Below are 10,000 nucleotides of genomic sequence, written 5' to 3'. Positions count from 1 at the left end.
AAGAGAGATTGCGAAATAGAGAGAAAGAGAGAGAGAGAGAGAGAGAGAGAGAAAGAAAGCGAAATAGAAAGACGTATGGAGACAGAAAAATCTTGGCAAATTTCTATCTCTCTCTCTCTCTCTCTCTCTCGCTTCTATTCTATTTCTCTCGCCAAAAGAAAATAATATACGTTTCTTTTTTTGGACGATACTGACCGAGTAAAAGTAGGAGCAGTCGTCTCCGTCTTCCTTGAATTTCCTTGTCCTCGAACCCAATGGCACCCTTTCTTTACTTGTCCTCCACCCCCACCGTGTTCGTTCCCTCCTTCAGAGCAGAGCCAGCACACACCACTCTCAGCCGCTTCGGCACGGAGCGAAGCGGCACGGCACTAGGACGCGAGAAAGAGACAGAGAGAAGGACAAGAGAGAAAGAGAAAGAGAGAGAAAGCGAGAGAGAGAGAGAGAGAGAGAGAGAGAGAGAGAGAAAAGAAAGAGAGAAAAAGAGAAAAAGAATGATAGGGGGAAGTAAGAACGGAATATATAGATGGATAAATCGAATGAACGAACGAGACGAAACGCGTATTACGTTCGCGTAGCTTGATAGGAAGATGTCCGATAATAATCGCACTAGTGATAATCGTGAACGAAGATTTAAAGATAGACAGAGAGATAGATAGATAGATAGATAGATAGATAGAGAGAGAGAGAGAGAGAGAGAGGAGTGAGTGAGAGCGAGAGAAATGAGAGCCAGAAGAGTCCTCCTTCCTTTCTTCCTTTCGTGCGATTCGTTCGTCCGTATCGTCCGTTAGTTCGTTCGTACGTACGTTCGTTCGTTCGTTCGTTTGTTCGTTCGTTCGTTCGTTCGTTCGTAAGTTCGTAAGTTCGTAAGTTCGTTCGTTCCTCTCCGTCGTCCAGGTACGACGGAGCTAACGACGCCGCGCGCGGCCGAGTGCCTCCTACGTAGGCGCGCGCGGCGCCTCTCCGTGAGCGTCGCGCCGCCGACGACGTCGACGACGACGGCGCCGACGCCGAGACTCCACGTAGAGTCTAGTCCAGTCGGGAAGGGTCGCGGGCCCCTGGCCCAACCCTTCTTCTTCTTTTTCTTCTTCTTCTTTCTCTTCTTCTTCTTCTTCCTCCTCCTCCTCCTTCTCCTCCTCCTTCTCTTCTTCTTCCTCCTACTCTTTCTCTTTCCCTTTCTCTTTCCCCTCCTTCCTTCCTCCTCTTCTATTTCTATTTTTGATATTTTTCCTTCTATCTTTTATCCTTTTTCTTCTCTATTCACGGACAAATAATTTTTTTTTCTTTTTTTTTTTTTTTTTTTTTTTTTAAAGGAAATACTACTAATCACTCTCTAGCGAGAAGTAAGGTTGATGCTAGTCCTTGCCAAATGACGAGTTTTTATCTCTTTCTTTTTCTCTTTCTCTCTCTCTCTCTCTCTCTCTCTCTCTCTCTCTATTTATCTATCTCTATTTATCTAACTATCTATCTTTCTTTTTCTATTTCTTTTACGTTCGTCAGTCTCTCCGTTAGTAGCCTCACGAGTGGAGATTCTTGTTACGCATGCGCATTCCCTCTCTCTCTCTCTCTCTCTCTCACTCTTCGCCCGACGAACCCCTTCGTATTCCTTCCACCTTCGACTTTCCCTCTCCTTCTCCTTCTCCTTTTCCTCCTCCTCCTCTGCCTCCACCTCCTCCTCCACCTGACGAACACGAAGGCACGTCGATGTGTCCGGAGGCAAAGGACTAGGTCTTTCGCGCCCTCCATGCGGTCCTCGAGAACGTCCTCTCGAGGTCGACCACGAATGTTCCCAGCACTTCTTCAGTCCACTATCAGAGAGGATGGATATGCTACAAAAGGGAAGGGAAAATAAAAGCACTTCTCTTTTCTTCCTCTTCTTCTTCTTCCTCTTCTTCTTTTTCCTCTCTTTCACTGCCTACCTATCTACATAACTGCCTGTCTACCTACCTACCTACCTACCTACCTAACCTACCTATCCACCTACCTACCTACGTGGATCTCGAGAGATCGATGACCCTCGTTCGTTACCCTTCGGAAAATGTTTCCTACCGTATACTCGTTCGAGTCCTCGACGTTTCGTTTTTGTCAAGTCAGAGAATCCCTCTCTCTTTCGCTCTCTCTCTCTCTCTCTCTCTCTCTCTCTGTGTCTCTCTCTGTCTCTCTTTTTTTATCTTTCTCTACCATTTATACCCTCGTTCGAACTCGTTCGAGCAGTGTGGGTGACGCTTAAAGGCGAAATTGGCCGTAATTACTGTTATCGGCGAGAAGACGTATGCGTCGTTATACCTTCCTCCTAGGCCACGTCGACACGCGTTGCGCACGCGCCCTCGACGTATCCTTTTTCCTCCTACCGACCTTCCCTCCCTCCCGCCCTTCCTACTACCCACCCTCCCTCCTTCTATCCTTCTCTTTCTCTTGGTCGCACCATCGCGATCTATTACGTGTACCTAACTCCTCCCCTCGTCTCCTATCTTTCTCTTTCTCTTCCTCTCTTCCCTCCCATCCCTCTCTCTCTCTCTCTCTCTCTCTCTCTCTCTGTCTTTATTCTTCTACCGATCTTTTTCTCTTTCTCTTTATCTCAGGGTACGTCGATGTACGTTTCCCATGAAAGAAGAAAAGAGAAATACAGAGGAAGAAGAGAGAGAGAGAGAGAAAAATAGAAAAATAGAGAGAGAGAGAGAGAGAGAGAGAGAGAGAAAGAAAAAGAGAAGAGCGAACAATATAAAGAGAAAGAGAGAACGCAAGCGTTCACGTTTGTCCGGGTTAAAGGTCAACTCAGAACACCATTCACGCCCTCTTCTTCTACTTCGTATCATCCTTCCGTCCTTTCTTTGCCACGCACTATGAAAGAAGAAATAAAAGAAAAAAGAGGCAAAGAGAAAGACAGAGAGAAAGAGATAAAGAGATGGACGAAATGCTAGAGAAAAAGAAATAGAAACGAATCCGAATAACGGTGGTTATTCCTTTATATATCCTTTTTTCCTTTCTAACGATACCGCGCACACCAAGGGGGTAGGTAACTTCGGATGATCTCCGACAAAATTACGTCTTGGGAAAAGAGAGAAAGCGCCGAAATTACGGTCTCGATCCTTCCTGTTGGCGTTTCGAGGACGTGCCGCGGCACGTGACCAGCTAGGATCTCGCGCGGATATACCGAAAAGCTCCTGACTGGTCGACTACGCGGAGGCGCTTATCGATTTTCAAAGCGGCATTGCCCCAAACGCTGCTTTCCAGGCCTCGCGCTGCTGCTACCTCTGTCTCTCTCTGTCTCTCTCTCTTTCTCTCCCTCTCTTCCTTTCTCTCTCTCTCTCTCTCTCTCTCTCTCTCTCTTTCTCTCTCTATCTATCTCTCTCTCTCTCTCGTTCGCTTGCTCGCTTACTCTCTGTAGATGTAGGTATGTGTGTGTATGTAATATGTATGTGTATGGAGCAAGGGCGGGAAAGAGGATAGGAGGATGCGAGGGGAAACGAGAGAGCGAGAGAGAGACAGAGAGAGGAAGAGAGAAAGAGACCGAAACTGGAACTTCGACCGTCTCTCGGACCATCGCCGGTGGAACTCGATGCTATGCATGCGAATGTCTATGCACGCGCCTGCAACTGATTGCTAGGTCGTTCGTTTCGTCATTCCTACGGCAGGAATATTGAATACGCGACGAAACTCGCGTTTCTCTCAACTCCGACGCTCGCTCCTCCGATTTTCTAGGATATCCGGTTAAGGGGATGTACCCCATCTATCTATTTCTATCTTTATCTCTATCTCTATCTCTATCTCTATATCTATATCTATCTTTATCTGACATACTCTACCACTCACACTTATCCGCAGAAAGTGTAAGTTTACTCGTCCTTTCGCACGATCGACATAAACCGACCGTTTTCTCTTCTTCTTCTTCTTCTTCTTCTTTTTTTATTTTCTCCCTTCCTCCCCCCTTTCTCCCTCCCGCCCTTCCACTTCCGTCTTTTCTTCTTTCCTCTTTTCTCTCTCTCTCTCTCTCTCTCTCTCTCTCTTTCTCTTCTTTCTGTTCTTTTTTCTTTTTCTCTGTTTTTTTCTCTCCCTTTTAATTCGAACAAATTCGTCGAATTTGCCTAACGCGTCGTCGATTTTCAATGCATATACCATTCGCCAGTTACGATCGAAGAAGGCAAGGACGTCGATTTGGAGCTTCGCTAATTGGTCCCAGCGGGCGGACTCGACGGAAGAGGAGATTGAGTTCGAAAGAGTGAAAGGAGTAAAAGAGATAGACAGACAGAGAGGAAAACGAAGATAGGGAGAGAGAGAGAGAGAGAGAGAGAGAGAAAGCAATATAGATAGATAGAAAAAGAGAGAGAGAAAGGGGGAGAGAGAGAGAGAGAGAGAGAGAGAAGGTCGAGGCTCAATTGTCTCTTTTTTTCCGGGAGACGAACGATCCAAGTTAACTTTCGAATGGGACGAGTGTTCGATTAGCGTTAGAACGACGTGTGTCGTTCGAGGCTCGCGTCTCTCGTGCGAAACGACGATTGATCCCGATCACGTCGGATTCCATTCCGTATCCCAAATCCTTCGGAGGCCTTCCGCCAAGAGAGATACGAATAGATAGATATAAGAAGATCTTCTGCCAAGCGGTTTCTATGTAAATTCAATGTCTCGCGAGCATGGAATTTGGAAATTCTTTGGCCAAAAAGCCATTACGAGGAACGTCCCGTTTCAAGACTTTATTCGATATAAATATCTGTACATTCTTACACAGCTTAACTTAGTAAAGAAAGAGAGAGAGAGAGAGAGAGAAACGACAACGACGACTTTAATATACGTAGCTCGCGCGAGTTGTTCGCCAGTAGAATTATCCAGAAAATTATGGATCGCATTACCCAAAGAGAGAGAGAGAGAGAGAGAGAGAGAGACTAAACGCGAGCACGTTCCTTTAACCTTTCCTAACCATTTTAAAACAAAACACTGTAGGCTCTATTAAACCGATGAATCCATTTGCTTAAGTAGTTCTCTCAACTTAATCGTACGGTGAAACTCGCTACGTCTCGAACAACTTGCTACCTACCTATCTACCTACCTATCTACCCACATATCTACCTACCTATCTACATACCTACCTACTTACCTTTCTACCTAGTTATACCTACCTTCCTACCTAGCTACGTACTTACATAGTACATTCGTTGTACGCATTATAGTAACAAAGTAGCTTGATTAAGACCCGGTTAATATAGCAGTTGCCGAATTGCAAGACAGAAATTTTCTCCAATCTCTCCCGCCCCGACTCTCCCCGTCCCATCTTGCCACGGCTGCCTGCGCACAGTTTATATATTCGTACGAAGAACGAAATATATATATATATATATATTTACGTATTTATAACGTTGACGTAAGTAGTATGAACGTAGAGTACGAAACGTAGATAAAAATTGCTAATTGATTATGGAAGAACACATGATTCTCATTTGGAACGAATTTATGTATATTCGATATTCATGATGACACGCGGTTACGCATTATGTTTTCTTATGTATTATGAATACGCATTTTCCGTAGATAAATTTTTAATATAATCCCGCTTTTCGAGCGTCGATTACGGCTCGACGACAGCGTAATAACTTTGTGAGTTTCGATATACCTACCTATCCACTTACCTACCTACCATTACTGATCCTCTTTCTCTCTCTCTCTCTCTCTTTCTCTCTCTCTCTCTCTCCCCTCATAGAAAAAGGAGAAGCCTTTAATCCACCGAACTAGCCCAATGAAATATACATGAGTCATGAGAATATATATGAACGAGGAAAGAGAGACAGAGATAGATAGATAGATAGATAGATAGATAGATAGATAGATAGAGAGAGAAAGAGAGAAAGAGAGAGAGAGAGAGAGAGAGAGAGAGAGGGAGATAGATAGCATCTGTGTTACGAGATATATTCCCTAATCACGGTAAATCATAAGCTCGACGAAGTGACGAATTTGAGCTCTATTATCCGATCGTTAGCTATTAGGTATTCACTCGATGGCGCCATAGCTCGTTTCGTTTTAATCGGTGAATAGGTAAGATAAAGTGGTAAGATGGTTGTCCACGATTAGAAGGTAAGATAAAGTGGTAAGACGAGTGTCCACGTTAATGGTATATATGAACGAAGAAACGAACGAACGAATGAACGGAAGTACATTAGTTATCGGAATCTGTTCTTAGATATCTATTCCAGATCGAATAGATATCAAAGAATTATTATAGACAAATTAATTGATTTAATTATCTCATCTGTCAGACGATTTAACGATTCCACGGAACGTTCTAGTACGTCAGTTACGTCGTTTATTTGTAGAAACGATGTCTGACGACATTAATTCGACAGATGTCCAGATATTAAAGATTTAAGACCTCGTCTTAGATCTCTCTCTCTCTCTCTCTCTCTCTTTCTCTTTCTCTCTATATCTAGCTTATACCTTTTTCAGTAGAATAATACCAGAACGCCTAAGACAGACGGCGTCTATTGAATTAATACTTACATCTACTAGGATGTCGTACAACGAGAAGGATCAGAACGAGAGGGATATCCGATGAATATGGATTATCGATGTCGGAGGCTTATCGTTAGTCACTTTCAATTGGAATAAAAAAGATGAAAAAGCGGGGAAAAGCGATCCAAGATGAGTAGGTTCGAGATTGCGAAAAGAAAGAGAGAGAGAGAGAGAGAGAGAGAGAGAGAGTATTACGTTGTGTAAGACAAAGAAAAAGAAGAGATAGATAGAGAGATGGAGAGAGAGAGAGAGAGAGAGAGAGAGAAAGAAAGAGAGGAATAGAAAGAAACTCTTTCTCCATCTCGTTTCAAAGGGTTATTTGGAAAATGCAAGAGTATGCTGCTACTGCTTAGGTCGACTTTCGAGCGATGCATATTGAATCCACGAGGGAACACTCTCTTATGTTTGCTTTATTTCTTTCTCTTCCTAAAATGTGCACGCTCGTTGAGATTCGACGATGGAATCCAAGCGAATACAGATTATCGACGGAAGTGAGACAGATAGAATGTATCGTCGCACGCATACATCATTATACGTTAGATACAGATAGAGATAGCTGGTAGGAGAGTTACGGTTAATCGATTACGAATCGCTCGGGTGAGTGAAAGAGGATTGACGGGGGGAAAGACGGGAAGGAAAGGATGGAGGAAAAGAATGAAAGGAAGAAAGGAAGACAGAAAGACTGAAAGAAAGAAAGAAAGAATTCGCGGACTTTTAGCGAGAGAGAAAATATCGTTGATGCTAGTTGGAGATGGTTTTCTATACTCTAGAGAAAGAGAAAAAGAAAAAGAGAGAGAGAGAGCGAGAGAAAGAGAGTTAAATGATAGAAAGAAGATGAAAACAGGGAGAAAGATACCTAGCTATCTCTCTCTTTCTCTTTCTCTAGAGAGAGAGAGAGAGAGAGTCTCGACATCTATTCGTGGCATGACGCCACGTGGTATGCCGATGGTATGAATCCAAATGTCTGTGCACGCGCCTGCAACTGATTGCCCTGCTAGATCTGGAATATCGAATCGGCAGACGTACCTTACCAACCTAACTTATGTTTGCTTTATTCCTTCCGGATCGGTCCCTCGAATCGTGGTAATCCAATGATTATAGCTTACCGATCCTGTAGACTTAATCGATCGCTTTCGCCGAGACGGATTTGCATCCTATGAGAGGAAATGGAAGAAGACGGGGGTCTTTGAAATACGAGCGAGCTATTTTAACGCGTAAGATAAAGCCGCGCGTCCCGATAAGAAACCTCCCATACGAAATAAAAATCTCGCCGATTTCAACGTATCCACGACGTATTTTATAACCACCAATATTGAACCTCTTTTAACCCCTCTAACCTCTTCACCCTCTAACACCAACAGTCCATCTTCTAACCTTCTCTTTCCTACTTCTTCTTCTTCTTCTTCTTCTTCTTCTTCTTCTTCTTCTTCTTTTTCCACTTTCATTCTCGGAACTTCGAAGCGACGTTCATCGCTTTATACGTTTCTTTTACGATCGGCAAATGTCAGAGCGCAGGACGAACGATTGGGGATGAGTAGATAGATCGGTTAGGTGCAGAACCTTTGGATTTAGATTTGCATTAATAAACCGATCGTTCGTCGTTTCAACGATCTTCACAATCTTCATGGATGATCGTCATCGTCGTCGTAATCCATTAAAAGTCTTACGACTATTCGAAATATATGACGTGCCAGACGAATCAAAACTATATATATATATATATATATATATATATATATATATATATATATATATATCCTTCTTTTACTATAACGATATCCATGTGTAATTCCATTTCGTTTGATGGGAATTTAACGCTTATATATGCTTCTGAATATAACAAAGATCTATGTATTCGTAAGTACTCTCCTTCTAACGGTAGGAGTCCAGATATCGGTAAGAAAAAGTTTTTAAAGGTTTTATAGATACCCATTTCTTTTCGCGAACCGAGACGGAAGTGAGATCGACGATCGATCTATCCTTTTCTCCTTCCAGCCCTCACCTCAACGCCCATCGTTCGAAAACTTGCCGTAGGGGGTAGAAAGAACGTACTCCGGGTTCTACCGTTCACTACACTTTTTATCCGAGCGTAGAAGGAGAAACGACGTATGGATGGATGGACGGACGGACGGACGGATGGACAGACGGACGGACGGAAGGACGGGAACGGGGACGAGAACGGTGACGGGGAATGGTAGAACGGTCCAGGGAATTTATACCTAGGCGAGCGATAAGAGGATGTGTGAAAGGCTTCAATGGACCGAATAGTTTTTTCGCGGCTATCTCGAGGTTGTCCAGATGTTTCTGTCCAAGAAATTATCTGGGTCGATCTTCCGGTGCTTATTCCATTGAATAATAAATATAGGTCAGTGCGTCGATGTCCGAAGTTTTCTTCTTCATCTTCTTCTTCTTCTTTTTCTTTTTGTTCTCTCTTTTTTTTTCTTTTTCTTTTTTTTTTTTTATCTTTCTCCTCGTCTTTTTTTTTTCATCTTTTTTTCTTTCTTTTGTTTATTTTTGTTTACTATTAAAATAACGAATCGAGCGTTCTCTCTCGTTTCTTTGTCTCTTTTTTTTTTTCTTTTTTTTTTTTCTTTTTTTTTTTCATTATTTCTTTTCCCCTCCTCCTTCTCTTTCTTTCTACTTTTATTTTTAACGAAGATAAACGGAATATCGCAAGTAATTTTATCGCCGATAAAATTCAATTCGTCCTTACGAACTTTCTTCTTGTTCGAGAGAGAGAGAGAGAGAGAGAGAGAAAAAAGGAGAGACGAAAGAGGAAAAAGGGGGAAAAAAAATAAATAAAAGAAAAAAGAAAAGAAAGAGGAAAAAGGTACGACGATCGCGGAGAGACTTCGTCTACGACGATATTTACTCGACCAAAAACATTCAACCAAAGGAAATGATACTCGTTGGATGTTGGATGGAAATGGAATTGAAATACTTATTTTTTGTTCTCTCTTTCTCTCTCTCTCTCTCTCTCTCTCTTTTCGTGTTATTCCTAAGATTATCAGGACATTTTCCTGGCGGGTCTTTCGCGCTCTATTTCCTCGCGGTTGGAAACTTTTTCCTTCCTTCGTACGACAAAGTTCTCGGTGATCCAGGCGTGCGAGTCCGTCGTCTAAGGCGAGAAGTCTAAAGCAACTCGTATCGAATAGGTGGTATATGTCGGCCCACCTCATTCTCAGAACTCAGAAACATAAGGTGGCATAGCCAAGATGAAGAAGAAAAAGGAAAAGGCGAAAGAGAGAGAGAGAGAGAGAGAGAGAGAGAAAAGAAATAGAAAAAAAAATATAAAAAAATAGAGAGAAAAAAGAAGAAAGAGAAAAAGAGAGGGAGAGAGAGAGAGAGAGAGAGAGAGAGAGAGAGAGAGTAATCGGGGGTTGTGAGGGAGTAATAAAGGCGGGTCCTCGTAAAATGTCGTAGGAGAGCAAAAAAGGATTATTACCTTAGAGGCAATATCGTAGCGATGTAGAAGCGATGTAACGACAGCGGATTATTACAAGGG

At 42.8% G+C, this 10,000-nt stretch overlaps 1 protein-coding gene across 2 annotated transcripts in view; it reads right to left on the bottom strand.

Annotated features, from left to right (window-relative positions):
• The window catches only part of LOC124952390 (carbonic anhydrase-related protein 10-like), a 25,758-nt gene extending 15,799 nt beyond the window's left edge, over positions 1 to 9,959 (bottom strand). Inside the window, exon 1 of one of the 2 annotated variants that reach the window (XM_047502206.1) lies at positions 9,941 to 9,959. The gene's annotated coding sequence lies outside the window, so the exon portion shown is untranslated. Of the gene's footprint in view, positions 1 to 195; positions 1,168 to 9,940 lie in introns of those variants that run through there. The other variant, XM_047502205.1, reaches the window with a different exon arrangement.
• Between the last annotated feature and the right edge of the window lie 41 nt (positions 9,960 to 10,000).

Source organism: Vespa velutina, chromosome 10, assembly GCF_912470025.1.
Source record: "Vespa velutina chromosome 10, iVesVel2.1, whole genome shotgun sequence".
NCBI classification, from domain to species: Eukaryota; Metazoa; Arthropoda; class Insecta; order Hymenoptera; family Vespidae; genus Vespa; species Vespa velutina.
The sequence above is the reverse complement of the archived record's forward strand: the minus strand, read 5'-3'. Positions and strand labels throughout refer to the sequence as shown.